General features: G+C 31.4%; 1 protein-coding gene across 1 annotated transcript in view; it reads left to right on the top strand.

Annotated features, from left to right (window-relative positions):
• Nucleotides 1–1,760: 1,760 nt before the first annotated feature.
• LOC129227524 (monocarboxylate transporter 12-B-like) overlaps nt 1,761–20,579 on the top strand; it is a 78,034-nt gene continuing 59,215 nt past the window's right edge. Inside the window, exon 1 of the mRNA XM_054862100.1 lies at nt 1,761–1,870. The gene's annotated coding sequence lies outside the window, so the exon portion shown is untranslated. The remainder of the gene's footprint in view (nt 1,871–20,579) is intronic.

The following is a 20,579-nucleotide window of genomic DNA, read 5'->3' as shown; positions in this document are numbered from 1 at the left end:
ACGCTTCCTTCCTTAACGTTTCAGTTTTATGTTCGACTGCGCTCGAGTGTGGTGTTTGCATGACGAAGAGATCATTTTAGTGTGAGCATTTTTCGAAGAAAATTTTGAGTCGCTTTGGTTTTAATAAGTGTTAAATGTAAAACAAAACGCCGTAAAGTAAGAACTGGGGGTTTTAATGTTTCATTTAGCTTGTTATTAACTTATTTCAACTATATTTTGCAGTACATGTTAATATCTACGTACTTTATACCTATGGGGCATCTCTCCCACACAATGAAGCGAGATGCCAAACTTTTCAAAGGTGTAAATGAAGGGGTGTTTTGTTTATTTTTTTGTGTTTTGAATGCCGCGAAAATGCTCGAGGAAGCATACGGGAATCAGGGGGCAATGGAGTTAAAGATAACTTGATTCTGGCTATTGAAAAAGTAAATAAAGTGAGAAATATCGAAAAATAAATCTCAAAAACTTTATGGAATACCGTGGGAAATATTTCATCAGGTTTTACAGATTCTGGAATATTCCCAATCAATTCTAATGGTATTCCGTATCATTTTTTTGCTATATCTGATTTACACTATATGACCAAAAGTATTGGGACACTTTCAAAAATTCACATTTTTACGGATTTCTTAAGAAATAAAAGACCAATTGCTCTGTAATTTTTTTCACAAAAAAGATATATTCCAGCCGCTATTTTACAACAAAAATTAAGTCTACTATTCATTTAGAGGATGAACAACAAGTTAAGGAAAAAAAAAAGGTTTTTGTTCATTTTTTATTGTAAATAACTGGGAATAAGCTATACATTTCAGAAATACGTCAAAAACCTATCTAGAAATAATTTTTATATTTTCGCGAAAATATCTTTTATACCCGCGGATATATAAGTATTTCTTTCAAAAATGCAAAATTTTTTTTTCGAAGGTTTTCGGCTCATATCAAGCAGAGTTTTCCGTCAACCGTTACTAACCTTTCAGAATATTTGACAGCATATTAGGAAAATAAAAATTTGAAGTTAAAATGTTAAAATTTTAAAGAAATACGAACATTTTTCTCACTGCGCATGCACGAAAGATAGCAATTTATAACTTTCATAATCGGAAGCCTAGATATATCCTACATCTCATTAAAAAATTCCACCTTGATATCTTTAAAATCTAAAAAATCATCAGCAATCTAATGAGCCGAATTTTAATAATTCTTGTCTAGACAACGGATATTTAAAAAATTAAATAAAAATTAAACGTTTTGAAAATAAAAGATTTTCATCGCTCCATGTTACTTTTTGCTCATTCTATCAACTTCAGTAACTAAAAGTAGCGCTTTTGACTGAAGGAAACAACCCCATTGTTCTTATATCTCTTCTAAAATTCTTAATAACATAAAATTGGGAATTTTTGCAAGTGATGCTGTTTTTTTTTTCTTTTTGTTCACTACTGTATATATTGTTTAATAGGTATACAGGGTAGGTATATATATATAGGAAGCTAACATCAGATTTCCCTCCCATCATATGGTGATTATTGACGGATCTAGTGACATAAGCAATTTCTAAACGCACCCCTTTTTTGACTAACATTTTCTTTTCCCTGTTTCATAAATATCGTGCTAAAATCGTACTTAAGTAAAACAGCGAAGCTTTAAAGATATCAGATCATTATATGTAACTAAACGAAGAAATCGGTGAAAGACGTTTGATAATTTTGTTGCAAAACTTCACTATAAAAGCAAATCTCTTCTCTTTCACTGACGCATTTCAACATAGCTCTTGAATGAAGAATATTTTTACAGCAGCATACTCATGTGGCTAAAATCCATTCCTGAAAAATGATCCTTGTGACATTTAAGATTGATCTGGATTATTTTAACAGTAAGAAACATTTTTTTGCTTTCTTTCATATTTAGGGATTTTATTTAGCAGAGTTTTTATGTAAAAATTTGAAATATTTTCAAAGTAAGGGCCGAATCAGTTGAACACACGTAAAAGCAGAAAAAAACTCATCGATAGGTGTTTGTATTTATTAAACACATCTACACATCAGTTGTTTTACTGTGAATTTTGAATTTCTTTCAAATTAAATTAAGAAAAATAAAGTAAAATATTACTGTCTGACCACGGATTGTATGGAAAGACAAACACCCGTTTTACAGCCGGAAATGGACGAAACTATTATTTTTAGTGATGTCAGCTTTTGCAGAAGAAGAGTCTCATTCAAATGAGTGGAATATGCGCATCAATATTTTACTCTTCCCTCTCATTCAGGTAGATTCGTCTTATCTGGACGTTTGAAAATTCCATACAATCCGTGGTTGGACAGTAGTTTTCGTTTGAAAAATCCAACTGAAAAACATATCAAAAGAAGATTCCTTTTTGCCCGTCATACATTTCGAATGTGGAAAATTTTTTACTGAGTTACAATTGCAAGTATAATTGAAAAGTTATTTGAAAACAAAGTAATTTATGTCATATATCTTGTTGAAATCTGTGTGCATCTCTCTCTTTTTCTGTGTGTCACGGCTATCTCGGCTTGAACGACAGGGAGTCATAAGTGGAGATAGATACCAAAAAGTTTGAAAATTTTAAGGAACCTATATCTCTCGGTCTCATCTTTGCAAGGTTTTAAGTAACATAGATAAGGTAATGTTTATTTGTTACTTTGGAGGCAAAAACTTTCTTGCACCATTAAGTTTTTGCGAATTGAACGGGCGAGTTTTTCTGTGCAAGTAGAAGTTCGTTCCGTGCTTCTTAGTTAATTACAACAAAGGTTATAACTGATTTTAGCAATGAATCTGAGGCTGTGTCACTATTGCAAATTTTAATTCTTCACATCTTTCGTTGCAATTGCTTTTCCACAGACGATCAAAAGAAGCAATGTTAAGTAGTGTATTTTATACGACTTAATGGTTTTACTTTAATCCGTCGCCATTTTCCCTATATGTTAAGATAAACAAACGTTATTCTAAAATTTTTTTCTTTTTTTCACACATTTCGGAGCTGTAACTGCAGCAAACAATTTTTAATTTTTTCTTTTAATCGTTTTTCTTCTTCTTTTTTCCTTTTGCAACTTAATATTTCTTTTTTGGCTACAGGCAGATGTCCGACAAAAGCAATATTTTATTTTGAATTTAAATTTTAATGGAGACTTTGTGCTTTGTTTCTAATCTAATTAGAATTTTTCGAGAAGATGTCAACATTATATAGGAATTGTTGTTCTTGTGCTGATCAGGATTTTAAAGAACACATGTCCTTATCATATCCCTATGAGGACTTTTAAAAGATTTTTTTTTTTTTTCATTTTTTTTCATTGGGAGTTTTAGGGATTTCTATTATGGAGGGATAAATAAGTGAATAATAATAAATCAAAACACATTTGTTGTACGATTTTAGTAACAAATTGCCGCGACCATCAATTTTTAGTTGCTGAAAAGATATTAATTCGCAATTTATAGACATCAATTTCATAAGGTTGAAATGAAATAATTCTCTCAAATCCTCTCTGGGTAAATAAGAATGCAATTATCAAAGAAAACACGATAAAGCTTTCCCGCATTTTCATCACTTGCTTTCCCCCAAATCCTAACTAAGCCCTTAGAAAAATATTTACTCCCAAATAGCACTGAGGTCACATGATAATCCGACTGTTTGTCAATTAGAGGGGTTCTATATCTCAATGGAAGAGGAAATTACTCGGGATAACGGAAAAAGGGATTCAAACTTCCGATTCAATCCCAGAAGATAAACAACATGGACTGGGTTTCTATAAACTTTTGCTTGTAATAAGCTGCTGTTTTATACAGTGGCTCCCAAAAGATTTTCAATGAAATAGGCCCCTATCCATTGGTAAAATTAATATTTCGGAATAGGTATTTAATTATAATATCTATGATCAATTTTCAACAAAACTACATGAAAACTTTTAATAAAATATTAAAACTTAATTTTTTAAAAATCAAAAACCAAAAAGTTCCGGAAATTTTATCTCACAAAAGTCTTCTTACACTTTACAAAATGTCTATACATTATTGAATAATCTAACTTTTTATAAAGTTATTATTTAGTAGAATATCATACAGTATCAATAACAGCTTTTAAACGTATAGGGAATACATTTAATTGTTTTTTTTTCTCTTTCTATGCGTAATTTCTGAGTAAGTGTTCAACCACCCTTCGAGTCTTGCTGTTTCTAGCTATTTTTCCGTTTCAAAGCCGTATTTTCGTAATCTAGCCTCCAGATAACTCTAAATATGTTACATTAAGTTCAAATCTGGAGATTGAGGGGATATTTTCTAATTTTTCAGAGATTTTCGAGGCACTAGACGCAAACGTTGAAAACTGTGTGCTTCTTATTGTTATCTTGATAAAAAATAAAGTTGTTTCCGATAACCAAATTATTGGCTAAGAGTTTAAAATTGTTTATTAAAATATTTAAATAAACAGCATGATTCAATATTTCATCAAAAATTTCAAACTACCAAGTCCTAATGTTGATATGCTATGCACCCTCACACAAGAACACCTTTACCTTCCTGATTAACTGATCCAACTAAATTCTTAAGATTAAGTCCTTCATTTTTTCTTCTATTTACAATTATATAACAATTTTACTAACAATCTTGAATTTAATTTCATCTGTAAGTAAGACGTTATTCAAAAGCGTTTTGGAGCTTGTTTATTATTAATTTTGCGACGAAAAGCGCAAGCTTTCTGTTTTGCGCACGAACAAGAAAATTTCTGAGGGGAAGTGGTCCCATTTAATCCGGCTAATCAGAGAACTTGGCGAACAACTTTAGGTGAAAATTAAATGTAAATTTTTTCATTGAATTCTGCAGAAACTTTTACAGACTGAAATGTGTATTTTTCATAAATTTTTTAACTGTAAATCTCCGATCCCGCTTTGTTAAATTTGCCGGTTGACCTTTTCTTACCTTGTTTTCGGTCCTATTCTTTTCTTTAAAGCATTTTATCAAGCACTTCAATTTACAATGGAATAAATTAACTAATTTAGAGACATTTCAAACCAATTTACCGCTACTGTGAGGAAAAAATCAAATTTCGAATAGGGTTTATTTTTTTTTTTACGAATACCAGCCATTTCAAAGTGATAAGCAAAATATTAGGGAATAAATAAACAAAAAATTAAAGCTAAATGACTTTTAAGGGTGAACACAATGTAAAAATAATTAAAAAAAAAGACTTATAATAATTTTAATCATGAATTTATTCGAAAATATTTGAGTGTACGATGACTTTTGTGGCGTGTTATTTCTCTGTCTCTTCGTTTTTTGACTCATTTCAAAAGAAGATTCGTCAATATTTTGAAAAAACTACTGGTATACCGATGCGATTCCTCCACTGGTTTGCTATTTTGATTCAATGTGTGGGGTCAGTCTAGAAATTCTTTCCCAGACCCAATCATCGTGAGAAAAACATGTTACGCTGGTGTTTTATATCTGTCACCAGTATGGGAGCTGGATAAGTATAAGACCACACGTAAATACGGCTTTTGCTCCCCTTTTCTGAGAAATATTCGAAATGAGATCTTCAAAATAGCTGAATTTTATCCGGAGCTGGACATTTGTTGTGAACATAAAATTTCTCCGTTTGGTGTGATATGATGTCTGTGACACTATAGGGAACATTTTTCAACCACCTTGTCAACGCAGTTGAAACCTCAGACAGCAGAAGAAAAATGTCTTTACCTATTTTGTCAGCATCGTCTGACTGTTGTAAACAGGGATGCATTCCCCGCCAAACGAACCCCCGTATATAAGAGAAAATAAATAGGTCAAAGGGGGAGACACTCGTAGAGCAAAGATCTGGGGAGTCACGGACTATTGCTCTCGCAGTTCAAAATATCTTTGTAACGTTAAATAATCTGTAATTTGTAACATAGCTGTAAATATTGATCGCATTAAACGTCTCTAAAAGACCATGCATTCTCTTGTCATCTTTACACAAGAAGTGGAAACGGTACACTGGGTTTTACTTGAAATGACATAAGAATGATGTGAAAAAATATTGGACTTCATATTCGAATTCATTTTCGCGTTATTTTGGTTTTACTAAAAAATTTCAAAGTGTACGAACACTTTTGGGAGCCACTGAACTTATTTAGTATTTATGGGCATAATTCGGTTGTACACGTGTTGGCAACTATTTCGCTTAGTACGAGCTATGGCGATAGAATTCGATACGAGAAAATGTATTACAAGATGTAGCAATAGAAATTTGAATTATAAATAATGTACTGCTAAAGCAATACTGTAATAAAAGAAAAACAAAACTAGCGCCCCATGGCAAAAATATCTGCAATCGTTGCAATGTAGAATTTGGAATTGTGTCAACGTATTTGCGAATTTGGCATCAGGGGACATAAACTTTAATTGCATTTATTTGTTTTTACAACCGGTAAGGAAGAGTTTAATTTTTTTAAAAATGTTGTAGTAATCTCTAAGGCACTGCATCCGTATAAGATTCTTATAGTATTGCTGTGATAACAAGATGTCTGACCTTGACAGAGTTCTTCATTTTGGGGGGGGGGAGGGTGTATATACATTGGCACAGTGCCAGTGGTGGAGATTTGGGAGGGGGGAGCAAGGGGACCCCCTTTTTGTAGTTCAATTCTTTATTTTTTTTCCAATTTGGAAACCAAAACTAGAAATTACAAAAAAAGCGGAAATGTAAAAATTTTCAGAACAGAGTTATTTGTTTTACTTATTTGTATATCTGTAGACGAAACATTATTTAGCACAAGCAGTTCTTTTTTAGTTTATGTATTCATTGTTTAGATATTAATAAATCAATTGTCTTACTTAAAAACAAGTTATACTTGTTCAATGAAATTATCACCAAGTGTTTGTGACATCTCAAAATATTTTGGGGGTAAACAATGTAAATCTAATTCATGTCTAAGTGCTTCATCAAGGAAAGTTATTGTGTACAAAATTCATCAAAATCTTAATAAACTTACTTAATTGCAGAACCCCTACAAGAGTACAGACCGACTTATCCGACATTTTGGTTCCAAGACAGCTTTGGATCCAACGCTGTTTCTAGTATTTATAAATACGTTATAACATTTGCTGATTAAGAGTCTGCACAAACTCTGGTACAGGAAATATCTTCGCGGTCTAGTCATGGAACCGGTTCATTGACGGCAACCTTCCCCTAGACAGGCGAACCAAATGACCTTTTAATTTTCTACTACAGCAAAGCCTTGCGGGTACCACTAGTTGTTTTATAAACTGGATGCTTAAAACAGATTGTTTTATTTAGCAAATAAGTTAAGTTATTTATTTACTGAAAAAAATAAAAAGATCGTAATCACACCAGAGGAATAAATGGTAACTCTCTTTGTGACAGCTGTGCCTTACTGCATTTTCTTAGGATGTTCTATTGGCACAATCTCACACTATGTAAATTTTATATATACCCTAGTAGATCTTATATTTACCCTAGTAAATATCCCTTTGCTTCTCACTGCCTCATATAACATTTAAGTGGTTCTTTGACGGTACATGAGCTCTCAATAAGTTACACAATATTGCTATCTAATCAACCAATGAATTGCTATCAATAATAAAACTACAATCAAAATATCACAAGTATCAAAGACAACTTCCCAGAAATCTTCGATATTAATAGGGTTCTTTAAACCAATCATAAACAAATTTTAATCTCGTGCAGCACGTAATCGCCGAAAAGAACATCAGTTATAGAAAGCAAAGAGCGTGTTCACTTTGAAACTTTTAATACTACCATCAAATGCGTCTATCAATCACCAAAGAAATTATCGCCAATCAGAGAAAAAGATGACGACGAAAACCATTTTTTAACAGCTGATAAAGTTCTACGTTCCATTCAAGCGTCTGCAAGGACGTTCTTTGACTTGCAAAGAGCAGGCGGTCTCTATCAGAGGCTGATAATTGAGGTTCGGAAACGTTCCTATCGTATTTGAGAAGGGTGACCTCAATAAGATTACGCTTGTTTGTGATGGTAATTGATTTTAAATGGGTGCAAAATGACTTTGAAGCACTTGGAAGCCGTCTTGTGGTTTCGTTGGGAATTATATTCGCCGGCAAAATGTTTGTCGGAAATCAGGAATTTGGGATGAAATTGTGAATTTTAGAAGTTTATATACACGGCTGAAAGAAATGTTTGTTCTAAAATGTAGCAGGTTCTCAATTGAGTAAATTTTAAAATATATGTAAAATATGCATTATTCCAGGTGATAATAAGTGTACAGATGCAACGAATACCGAATATTCCGGCCTATTATGGAATAACTGATTAAAAGTTTCGACTGTAATACACCTCAATTACTACTACCTCAAAAATACTACCTCAATTTAAAGGGTAATATATATATTTTTCTTCTTTTTGCAAAAAAAAAAAAAAAAAAAAAAAAAAAAATAGCGTATCACATGTTTACTAGATTTTAAAATCTACGCTTAAAAAAAAACTTAGTTCAAATTCTTTTGTATTTTAACCGCGCTGTTAAATGATGAACACGTGCTGCCATCTAAGTCATAACGGTTCAAACAGATTGCGATAACAAATTGTAAAAATTTTCAAAAATAAAAACACTTCTCGGCAAGAAAATTTTTTTATAATTACCTGTTGTTGTTTTTTTCGGTAGAGCGTTCGGCTATAAACTGTCTGAACTTCGGGCCAGTTCAGGATGTCCGACATAATAGCAAATTTACAGTAATATTACGCATTACATGTACTCATAACATAAAACAGATAACACACGTAATAAAATAAATGCAGTGGGAATGCTATTTGGTGTTTCGACTCCTTTATGCAGGCTACAGTTATCATTCAGATAAGTTGACTGCTAATCGAAGGGTGTTCTTCCCTTTTTTTTTAAAGCTTTGACTCCGTCCAGACCACTGAGCATAATGTAAGCATAAAAAAAGTATTAAATATACCTCAAGGGAATCCTTTTTGTGCAGAAAAACATTTTCATTGTATGCTGAAATGTAGATTTTTCTAATAGCAGTGTTCGAACTTTTGTACAAATGAAAAAATACTACGCCAAATTAAAACTACGAGTTTCAATCAGTAAATATTTAATTATTTATTCGAATACGATATAAAACATTAAAATTATTATCAACTTCATTAGTAAGAAATCATTTTCTACTCCTCTGCTTTCGGCTGAAAAAAAAAAACATTTTGTCTACGTTCGAAAAATTACACCTAAAAAACGGACTCGGTTCAACTGGTTTTGGTTTTGAATTTTAAGTGTTCGATTAAAAGAGAAACAAGTGCTGGCTTTTAAGCCGAACAGGTTAAAGAAGGCTGCTATGGGAAATTGTTGAATATTCATCAAGTTTTCATAACAGCTATGAGCGTTTCTACCTCATGTAATCCCTCATATTTGTTATTCATTGTTCATGTAATGCGCGATACTTTCCTAACTTTTTGATGCAGATTTTCCGGACGTGGGCCCGAACACGCATTCTCCTGGTTACCAGTCGAACGCTCTGCCGATCAAGCTATTCAGCTCTGTCGGTAACAGTGCAAGTTAAAGTTATAAATTTAACCGAAAACCTCATTCTGGTTTTTTAAAACAAATTTTTTTGCCCGAAAAAACTATTTTTATACCGTAGGTCTAATTTTCGTCAGTAGCCTGTACGATAAGCTTTAAAATAAGGTGTAAATCAAAGAAATCGATCAAGAATTGAGGAAAATCTCGCGTAGAAACCAAAAACAGGCTACAGAAATAACATATAAGGATAATTAGTTCCTTTCCTACTAACATACTGATACATGGTTTGACAACTGATAATCATGTTAATTATGGTACAAGAAAAAATCTTGTTTTACGCCAAATTTTCCTACACTATAATTTACCGTTATTATGCATTGATTACAATGATTAGTTTAATTTTACTGTTTTTAAGCAGCATTTAATATTTCATTTGGTGTAAAACTTCAAAAATTAAAATACTGTAAAATTTAAAATCTACGTGTCTCTTATATACATAATAAGTAATCACATTGAAAATAATTTGTAAAATGTTGATACTTTTAAAAAATTAGTATAGTTTTTTTTAAGAATTAGCCTTTAATTAATTACATATTTATGAACATTTTGCTTATTTATCATAAGCTTTTTCTCTGGTTCATGTTTCATGTTCAAATTAGGTAGCAAATTAATATAATATGTCAAAAAAATTTAAAAAATTGAAACACAGAAAAATTTTAACTTAACTTTTGGGTGTTTGTTCTTACATTAAAATTACTTTGAATGTAATAATTTTAGCTGTACTATGGTACTGCACTACAATTCTTATTCATTGTATAAAAAAATATGTGATTGTTTGTCGAATACTTAAATTTGTTTACTATTCGGTTTTTCTGCCAAGAGGCAGTACGCCGAATACCAGCTGAATGTTCGATACATCTATTTTACAGTACACTTTCAAAACTGTAGCTTGCAGGCCCCTCTGGAGAATAACGTTCCAAAGGTGGTCCAAGTGTTAGAATCTCTTAAAATGTGAAAACAAATTATCGGTAAACTACTTTTACTTCTAGAAGTTATTGAGTTAAAAAAGAAAAAAATATATGCAAGAAAGTTGCAAAGAAAAAATTTTCAATAAACGTGTTTTCGATCATTGTCATGACGAAGGCTTCAATCATGTGGCGCTGGAAACTGAAAATATTCTACCACTTCACTTTGCATAGCGGTTTTCGAAACAGGAGTTTTTAAAAATTGCTGGGAAATTAAAAATTTTAGAAACTTTGATTACTGTAAAAGCACTTATTTTCGCGGGCCTTAATTTTTATGAAAAAGAAGATATGGTGGTTTCGCGAGCAGAAAATTTCGCGAATTTTATATGAACAGAACCAAAAAATGAACTATCTCGGGAGGCCCTAAATTTTCTATTTCTATCTAAATATTACGACGGGATCGCGAAAATTAGAACCTCGCGATTATAAGTGCTTTTTCAGTACTGAAAAAAAAAGAAAAAAACTTATGTTAACGATTTGAAGAAGTAATTTAATAAATTTACTGCATTTAAAGAGGACCGGGACACAAAAATCGTCAAATTTTGAAATTTTTTCCCTGCGTAGAAGGACGTTTGAATCTTGTTTCTATCTTAATCAGAACGAAAGATATATTTTTTTTTTGTTAAATGCATTTAACTAATATTATACCTAACTTTAAAACTTGAAACGCGTTTTTCTCCATGATTAAAATGTTCCCAATTTTTTGCATTTAAACTCTTATAAGTCAAGAACTGATAAAGTAATGAAATTCGGAGCACGTCTTTTTCAAACAGTTTACTTTTATTTTTGTTCGGCAAATTTGAAAAAAAAAAAAAAAATGTTTTCTGCAAAAAATATGATTTTTTTTAATTAATAAAAATTATATTAATAATAATATAATTTTTTATTAACTTTCGAATTTTTTGAAATTTTTCTTCAAATATTTTCTATTTTTTATTGAATCAATATTTTTACATCACCGAATAAAAATTAAAACTTAGATATTTGTGCATAATTTTTTGAAAAAAATTTTAAAAATTGACCAAGAATATTTTGAGTTTCAGCGATTTAAAGCAATCCCATTCAAAAAAAAAAAAAAAAAAAAAAAAGAAGAAGAAGAAGAAGATGGTTAATCAATGCAAAAAATTTCGAAACTCTATTTTTTTTTTTCAACATGTGTCTCGGAATACCTTAAAAAAGTGCAGTGAAATTATCTGTTTGATAAACATAGAGCATTAAACATTCCTTCGCTTTTTCAAAGTTATCAAAATAAAAAGTGCAAAATTTTATTTTGAAAATATCATGAAATTTATATTTTCGTGCCTTCAAGTTTCTTGACGTCATTAAAACCAAACGCCACGCTTCGCGTCACACTATTTTTCATTTTACATTCCGTAATCAATACATGAAACAGAGAACTAACAGCACGTGAGGTTTTCATTAATACCTATATAGTTACGAGCATGAAGATTCCATGCCGAGCTCTTTTCCAGAACTTTCACTTATTGGATTTCACTTTTTATTGTTTCGTTGCGTTCCTTGTTCAAGAAATTACTGTCCATTTCACATTATGTTGATTTGTGGGTGTTGCTGATATTACTTTTATTTTAATTTTTTTGTGTTGAGTATTTAAAACCCTTTTCAAGAATCTAACCGCAGTCGTATTTTTTATTGCACGTACATGCATGTGGTTTTTTTTTTGCCTTCTGTCCCGTAAAAGTAAAAAAAAAAAAAAGAGAGAGAGAGAGAGAGAAAGAGAAAGCTTAATGCATCGCTAAGAACAAAATAAAAAGTCAAAAATAATTTTAATAATCAAATGAATATTGAAAAATTAAAAAATGGAAAGAAGGGATTTGAGATGAAGAGAATGTGTGTCTGTTAGTCGGTCTGCCCCCCCGCCCTCAATAACTCTATAGTGTATATTCCGATCTGAACAAACTTCTTTTTGTTCGAAAGATCTGGGTGAGGACTCCGCATTCCAATATTTTACTTTTTTATTTGAACAATTTTGAATAGTTCAAAAAACCTTAACAGCGCCTTTGGGGAAACTTAAGGGCAATGCAGATCCCGACTTTAAAGGTGGATTTTCTTCTCAAACAAACTTCGTTGGTAAAAGCTCTTGATGAAGAGCAAGTACATAAAGTATTTTTTATTTAGCTATTTTAAGGGTACCTTTTGAACAATTCAAAGTTTTTTAACATTAACGACAACACGGAAAATTAATTTTTGGCACCAAAAAATTGTGCAGATTCTGATTACATTCTCTGTTTTGGTTTCAAGAAATGGAAAAAGTTATTAATAAAAATCGAGTTACTATGCCTCGTAGAGTTAACATTGACTCAAAACAGAGATAAATATGACTGAGTCCTAATGAAATGAATACAAAGAACAAATGATTTTACCAGGGCTGCGGGGTCGATGGGAAAGATGACCAACTCCCAGCTCCGACTCCTCAAATTTTTATGAGTCCCACTCCGACACCTTGCCAGAAATGCAGATTCGAAGAGAAAATGGTCGACTCCGACTCTTGAATTTTAAAATCTTTGCCTTTCGACTCCTACTCTTTTACCTCAAAATCAGTCTGACTCTAAATTCGCTGCCCCAGGTTTTACTGTGAAACAATGATTGTTGAAATGATTGTTATTTTCATTTTAAAGTTTTAATAAAGTAAATTAATTTTTGGCAACTGGAAATAAAAGGAGGAGTGCTTTATTTTTTAACAAAAAGAAGGAAATATGTCGACGAATATATCACTGAGGAAAATTCTTCACTTAAGAGAACTTTTTGTTATTTATTTATTCATTTTAATTTTTGATAACGGGGGGAAAATCCGAGGTGGTTTATTTTTGCTCAAAAGAGCTACAAACGATTTCAATTTTTATGAAATGTAGATTGTGATGCGCTTTTTATTTTCAATTTATTTATTTTGAAAAGGATTAAAGATTTTTTTTTACAGAAAAAAGTATTAGCTGCATTCTTTAAAAGGTGTAACTACTTTATTTGTTCATTTATATATTTTTTACGTATTCAGTTCACCAGATGAGAGAGGCATACTTTGTTTTTAGAAACGAGCTTCAGATATTAAATAGGTATGTTTGACATAATTTACAGTAATTGCTAGTAACAGAATATTGATCAAATGGTAGAAAGTTGATGTTGGTATACGGGAAAAAAGGCTCGTTTAAATCTAGACAGAAGTTCTTGTTATTTTGAAGATTTGAAGTCTAAGATGAGGACATTATCATTCAAAATTAATTTAATGTCCCATAAGAGTTCTCTCAGTTTTTTGTTAATAATTGCACATATCAATAAACGTGTTGCCATGTACCAAACGCTAGTTTTTTACGATATTATATATTTCTGAAAGTGAAATTGTGATTATGTGCTTATTTTCTTTTGTTTTTTTAGTTTTTTTATATCGAGCTTAAATCAGCGAGACACCTTTATTTTTTTTGCTTTTGGTAGGACTTGTTTTCTGTTTCAAAAAACTGCGCTAAACGCATAGCTGTATTTGTTGTTGAATAAAACTATGTGCAATACGTTTTTGCAAGGCTTTTAAACCCTTATTTAAACTCCTTGTTGACTATAATGCAGCGATTATTTTCCGATAGAAACACATAAAAACAATTATAAAGTTCTAACAGGAAAAAAAAAAGCAATTTCTGGGGTTAAACTCAAAGAGTGTAGGTTTTTTGTCTCTTCTCTACCTTTAAAAAATATCTGTCAATTTCTCGGAGTGCCCTTATGAGTGAATACTCTTTTCGTTTTGTCATGAAATTTTCTGAGATTAAAAAAAAAATGTGTTTCTTTATTTTGTGGCATTAAAAAAAAAAACTTCAATTGTTTACATGTGCCCCTATACAGTGGGGCGCATGGGAAGAAGCCTGTGGCAGATATGAACAAGTTTAAGAAACAAGTTAAAAAATTAGGACTATTATCATATTTCAAGGAATAACTCTTTAATATGAAGCATATACGCACATACCGATTACATTGAAGGTTTTGTAACCTATACTATGTCAGTTTAAATTGTGTATTAAAGCGTGGATAATAAAATAATTTTTCCCAATTATATAATCCAGCTCACTGTCAAAGTTTAAAGTTTTATAGCATGTTCTAATCACTGGATGGAAAAGGAATTATGAGACTACATTGTACAAAGATTATTTTATTATCTAAAAATTATTCATATTATACAATGTTTTTAAGATTCTCACAAGGAATAATAATGTAATTAAAATGCTTTTAAACTTAATTCAATTTTTAATTAAATTACAAAATTTCGTGTCCTTTCATTAAATTTTATCTGTTTTATAACACCAAACTCTTAAACTACTATTTAGTAAAAAAAAAAAGAAAAATAAGAGAATAAATAAAAAAATAAATTACATATTTTAAAAAAATAATTAACTTTGCATTTACGAATTGACTAACAAAAAATATGAGCCATAAAAGTTTGCACATTTTTCTGAAACTTCAACTATTCTATACTAATATTTATGCTATGGAGAAGATATGGGAACTGTTCACATGTGCCCGCCCTCCAGATGTTACGCTCACAAGTGCCTCATCAGCTAACTTAGGACTAACTTGTAAGTCCTAAGTTTATTAATATTTTTTACTCAATAAAAACATTTGAACATTGTCAAAACTTTACCTGAATGTTCTACATTGGCTTGCAATAATTGTTTTTTATTGGCTTGCATTCAGCTTATTAGTCAGCTAAAACGGTAATAAAATTACATATAACAGCTGATAAAACAATAAAATTGCCACCAGAGAAACGAAAAATGGCCCATTGATCTGAAAGTTTACCCAAGAAATCGGGCTCGAACTGCCATCACTGGAGAATTTTTTACTCCAACTTAGTATAATAAAACATACAATGTGTCACGCGTTCATACGTGCTTCCTGTTCTCCTTATACAAAAACGTACTTTTCTAAATATAATACGAGACAGTTCGTTTTGTTTGGAATGGATTCGATAGATATTTTTTTTAAGGGTTTTTTAACCTGTGCAGCGGAGTCGGAAGGAAAATGATCGACTCCGACTTCGGAAATTTTCCAACCTTCGACTTCTTTTTCCCCAAAATCTCTCCGATTCCGACTTTGCAACCACTGACAGAGTGGCGGACTTTTCGAAAAATGACCGACTCCGATTCCGATTCCGACTTTTGAAACTTTAAAACTTCGATTCCCGACTCCGACTCCTTTCCCCAAAATCAGTCCTACTCCGACTCCGCAACCACTGACCGAGTGGCAGACTTTTCGGAAAATGATCGACTCCGACTCTTGAAACTTTGAACCTTCGACTCCCGACTCCGACTCCTTTACCCCTAAATCGATCCCACTCCGACTCCGCACCCCTGGTTTTAACATCATCACACACACAAACAAGCAATGTTTTCTTACTGTTGAAGCCTCATAAAAACATTGTATGCACGAATTTTTCTGGAGAACAATTCCCGAGATTTATCTTTTCATCCCTTTCAGTCAAGAATAGCACCCTTTTCGCAAATTATCTTCTCGAACATTTCAGGATTCTTCACGTGGGAAGCGCAAGGCAGACGACATGACAAACACATGTCGGTTCGGTCCCCTCCGTATCGAACGACAAATAAGATAATTCAAAGGGAGTAGGAAAGCATGAAGAATTCTTTCATTGATTCCTATCATTCGTCAACAATGGGTGACCTTTAACATCTATTTTGAAGGGTCAAATGCAGCTGACACTCTAGAATTTGCAAATAAGCTATGTATATTTGGATGTTTTTTTTTTATTTTCTGCAAAGATTTGCGAATTTTACTTTTGGATCAAGCTTATTTGCCTCTTTGTCAAAAACCAAATCTGGATAGATGAATACGTTTAAAAATTCGATGGAATTTGGAGCGTTGATTAGGATTTATGTCTCCAAAATATCAAGTTTATTCCTCAACTTTCACATTTGCCATGAAACAAATATGTTTTAATCTTATGTCTAAAAATGAATTTACGAATTTGGAGGTTGAAACTGTCATATAATTTTCTTTGAGGTGGGGGGATAAGTTTTTATGTTAATTGCTCAAAGTTTTAGGCACGCATATAGGTTTCTCTTTCTTTTAGTACGGAGCGTTTAAATGGAAAAATAAGGTGAATTTTCGTTATAGTAACATTATTCTATTTCTGAAATACATTTACACTAAAAAGAATAAAATAGCAGATTTTTTTTAAAAAAATGCTAAGCACTTTTCATAATGCACTCAAATGGGTAAAATACATTTTCTGGGTCAGAAAGGACCATTTAAGCATTCTTGTATTTTCAAAATTCTAAGAAAATGACATTACAAACAAAGAAAAGTGCAGCTCAAGTCATTTCAAACCTAACTTTCCCATCACGAAAAACATACATGTTTCAACACTCTAATTTATGATTGAAAGCTAGATAATGATAAGGAAACTCTACATGACTTGAGCCGCACTTTTCTTCGTTTGTAGTGTCATTTTCTTAGAATTTTTGAAAACTACAGGAATACTTGAACTGTTCTTTCTGACCCAGAAAAGTTATTTTGTCCTTTTGAGTGCATTATGAAAAGTGCTTAGTATTTTTTAAAGAATTCTGTTACATTTATTTTAAACGTTTTATACAATTAGTCAAGTGCTTGTGGGGCAAAGTGAGAGTGGTCATTTTGTCTATTTATTTGTTCATGAATTAAACCACTAATGTATTCATTGATTAATTGATTTATTTACATTCCTTCATTTATTAATTCACTTATTTATTCATTTATTTTCTTATTTATTCTCTCTTATTTACTGATTTATTATTTCTCACACATTAATCATTTAATTTATCTATTTATTCGTTTACTGTTTCTTTATTTATTCATTCTTTACTCACTCTCAACTGATCAAAAATGTTTTCAACAATTAAATATAAAATTTTTCATTTGAAAAATCTTTTACGTTTCACTTCGCCCCATGAAAAAAAGTGAAAATTTTCGATATTTTTTTTGTAGAGGTACAAATTTACAGCCAAAAAGGAAAAATAATGGTTCCATGACAGTTTCACTATAAAATATACTGTTCTTTCTTTATGTACTGACATATTCCAAACAAACTTCCAATTTGTTCATTTTGAGAAAAGTAAGTTATCTTAACTCTTTCACTTTGTCTCACATTCCCCTACTTTTACTTTGGCATTTCGTAGTTACTTCTGAAATCTGTAATGTGTCGTCATCTTTGTAACTAAGTTTTAGGAGAACATTCTCAAATATCTTCGAAAATTATCTCAAAAAAATTGTTACTCAGAATTTTTATATCTGTAAATCATCGTAAACGATCCTGGAAAATAATGACCAGATGATGTGCCTAATTTCTGCCAATAAACATATCTGGAAAAATCCAGGAAAGTTTCTCAGCTAAAAGTTAATAAACTTCCTGAAATTAATCTGGAATCTTTATGAAAACTTCAGAAACCTTCCTGACAAAGCCAGTCATGCTTCTGAAGTAAGTTAGGAATCTTCAGTGAAAACATATATGTATATAACAATAGCTTGGCACCTTCCTGATATACGAGGAAAGCTCCTAAAGCAGAAATATGGTCGAAGGTAAGACTGAATTGCAAGCAATTACTTCAAACAAAGCTACAATATCCAGAGACTGCATTTCTCCCTTGATTTTCCTTTTCAAACTTTGCAACAATTTCACTAATTGTGACTTCTGACTGCTTAATATATTTTTAAGGTTCATAATTTCTCACCATATTTATCATGCTAATCTAATAAGCTTTAAAACTACCACTACAATAATAATGGTGATGATGATGATAATGATGATAATAATAACAGCAAACGTAATACAGAAATATGAACAACACATACTTGCTTGGAAGAAAAAACCCACTAAAAATTAATAGATAATACCTCTACCTGCAAAACGGAATCAAGTGTCGAAAATCTAATTATCATTCATGTAATTATAAATTGGAGCTGAAAATTTAAAAATCTGTTTATTCTCTAAACATCTACGCAACTTATAAAGATACAGATGCCCAAAAATCTATATACATAAATGGTTACTTCTGTATGTAAGGATGTCCGGGGTAAACTTCAAAACTATTGGACTGATTTTAACTATTTTTTCACCACAGATAGCTACATTATCAGGAAGCAACATAGGCTATAATTTATTTCTAAAAACTTAGTTTAACAAAGTTATGATGGAAAACAGTAAATTTTATGTAATTTCCTCATTAAATGAAAAAATATAAAACCCATTGTTACAAATATTCGTTGCCTAACAACAGTAATATTAATAGTAATCATAATGAAAATTTTGAATCAAGGCTTCTCCGGAAGCAAACATGAATTTAAAGTCATTTCAACATTTGGAAACTCTACTTTTTGCACACTTAGGAAAACATAGTAGAGGTTTTTTTTTTTTGTGTGTGTGTGTGTGTCTGCTATTCAATTAAATAAATAAAGCTCACGGTTTTTTAAGTGATCTTTGTTTTCGTTAGTTCATATTTTGGAAATTGTTCAAATTTTTATATGCATAAATGTCGTGCTTTCGTTTCTAATTGAATATTCTTTCGTTCTTTATACTTATTGCTATTTTACTTTTCTGGATAAAGAAGAAGCTCGATTTTTAATCGCGTTAAAACGGTGTGTTTTATGTTCTTTCACTTAAAACAGATGCAAGTAACAATTGTTTCTCATAATTATTACTGACCCAGGCAACGCCGGGTATTTTTGGTAACATACGTAAAAGCTTACTCTGAATTAATTACAGAAATAAAAATTTAAACAGAGACAGAATTTTCAGCTATGATTTCTTTGATCAAGTAATATTTTGAACACTGTATAAGTAGTATGTGCATTGGCGGCTCGTACCGGGGGGTTAGGGGTGTCAAGGGGCAACAATCCCCTTACATCCAAAAGCAAAAAGGCCTTGCCCTTCCCTCTTTGTAAGTCAAAATTAATAGTCGATCGAAGAATGATAGTTTTGTTTGATTCACATGTTTAAAAAAAGAATTGACTTACCTGCTTCTACCTAAAATGACTAAGGATAATTTCATGTTTATCTCGTGTCGTGATCTCAGAAAAGTTTAAATGGAACTTGGAATTGGAAAGGATGGAGTCTACTGTGGCCATCCATTCTGATTTTTAAGGCCGTGTCCTGCATTTTTTTTTTTTTTTTTTTGAGAGAGAGAAGGGCATTTAATGAGTAATGACGTAAAAATCTAATTATTGTGTTCAACCTTCCGGGGGGAAAATGTCAGCTTTAGGAGCGTCTCTCAGATACCCCCCTGCCCCATCTTCTCTCATCCCCTCTTCCCCCTTGCCCCATTTCCTCTCAACCCCCCTCCCCCCTTGCGCCCATAAATATGTGTTAGTTATTTTTGTATGTGAATTTTCACGCACTGCATTACTAACAGTTCTACTTTTTAAAATACTCTCGCAATTTTGTATTCTCTGCAAAAAACAAATAATGTTTTATTTAAAGTCTACAAATTTGGATGTTTAGAAGCCCTGATAAACCTTAACTGACTTACATTAAGATTTAAAAATACCACATTAAAGAAAAATCTTTTCTGTTTCGGTGCCATTGTAACTACCCACAAAACAATATAACAATGAATTATTCATTTATTCTAATTCCAACAATTTCATACTCTATTTTCAGGTTGCTTAAAAACATTATACATTAGCTTGAATATAAGGTTTCTTGAATGATACGTATTTATGTAGTTTTTTAAACTGACTATTTGGTTTTGATTTATAAAATTTAAATCGTGTTTGTTTTTCAATAAAATATTATTTTACTTTATCAATTTCCAAGAATATTCTTTAAACAACTTCACAGTTTGAACTGTGTGAAGTAAATGTATTTTATTGTTGTCTGGAGCGGGTTAAATATCACTCAGATCTTAATTTTTCTGCCAGTTTGTTGATGGGAATCAACATAGCCTAATTTTAAGTTTATGCAAAATATGAAAATAGGTCATGGTTCCAAAAATGTTTTCAATCTCATCTTCCTTCACATACACAAGCTCCATTTGATTATCTCATCTTTCATTAAACGAAAAAAGAAATAACT

Source organism: Uloborus diversus, chromosome 8 (genome assembly GCF_026930045.1).
Source record: "Uloborus diversus isolate 005 chromosome 8, Udiv.v.3.1, whole genome shotgun sequence".
In the NCBI taxonomy this organism is placed as follows: Eukaryota; Metazoa; Arthropoda; class Arachnida; order Araneae; family Uloboridae; genus Uloborus; species Uloborus diversus.
Note: the sequence above shows the minus strand (reverse complement) of the source record. Positions and strands in the feature narration are given on the sequence as shown.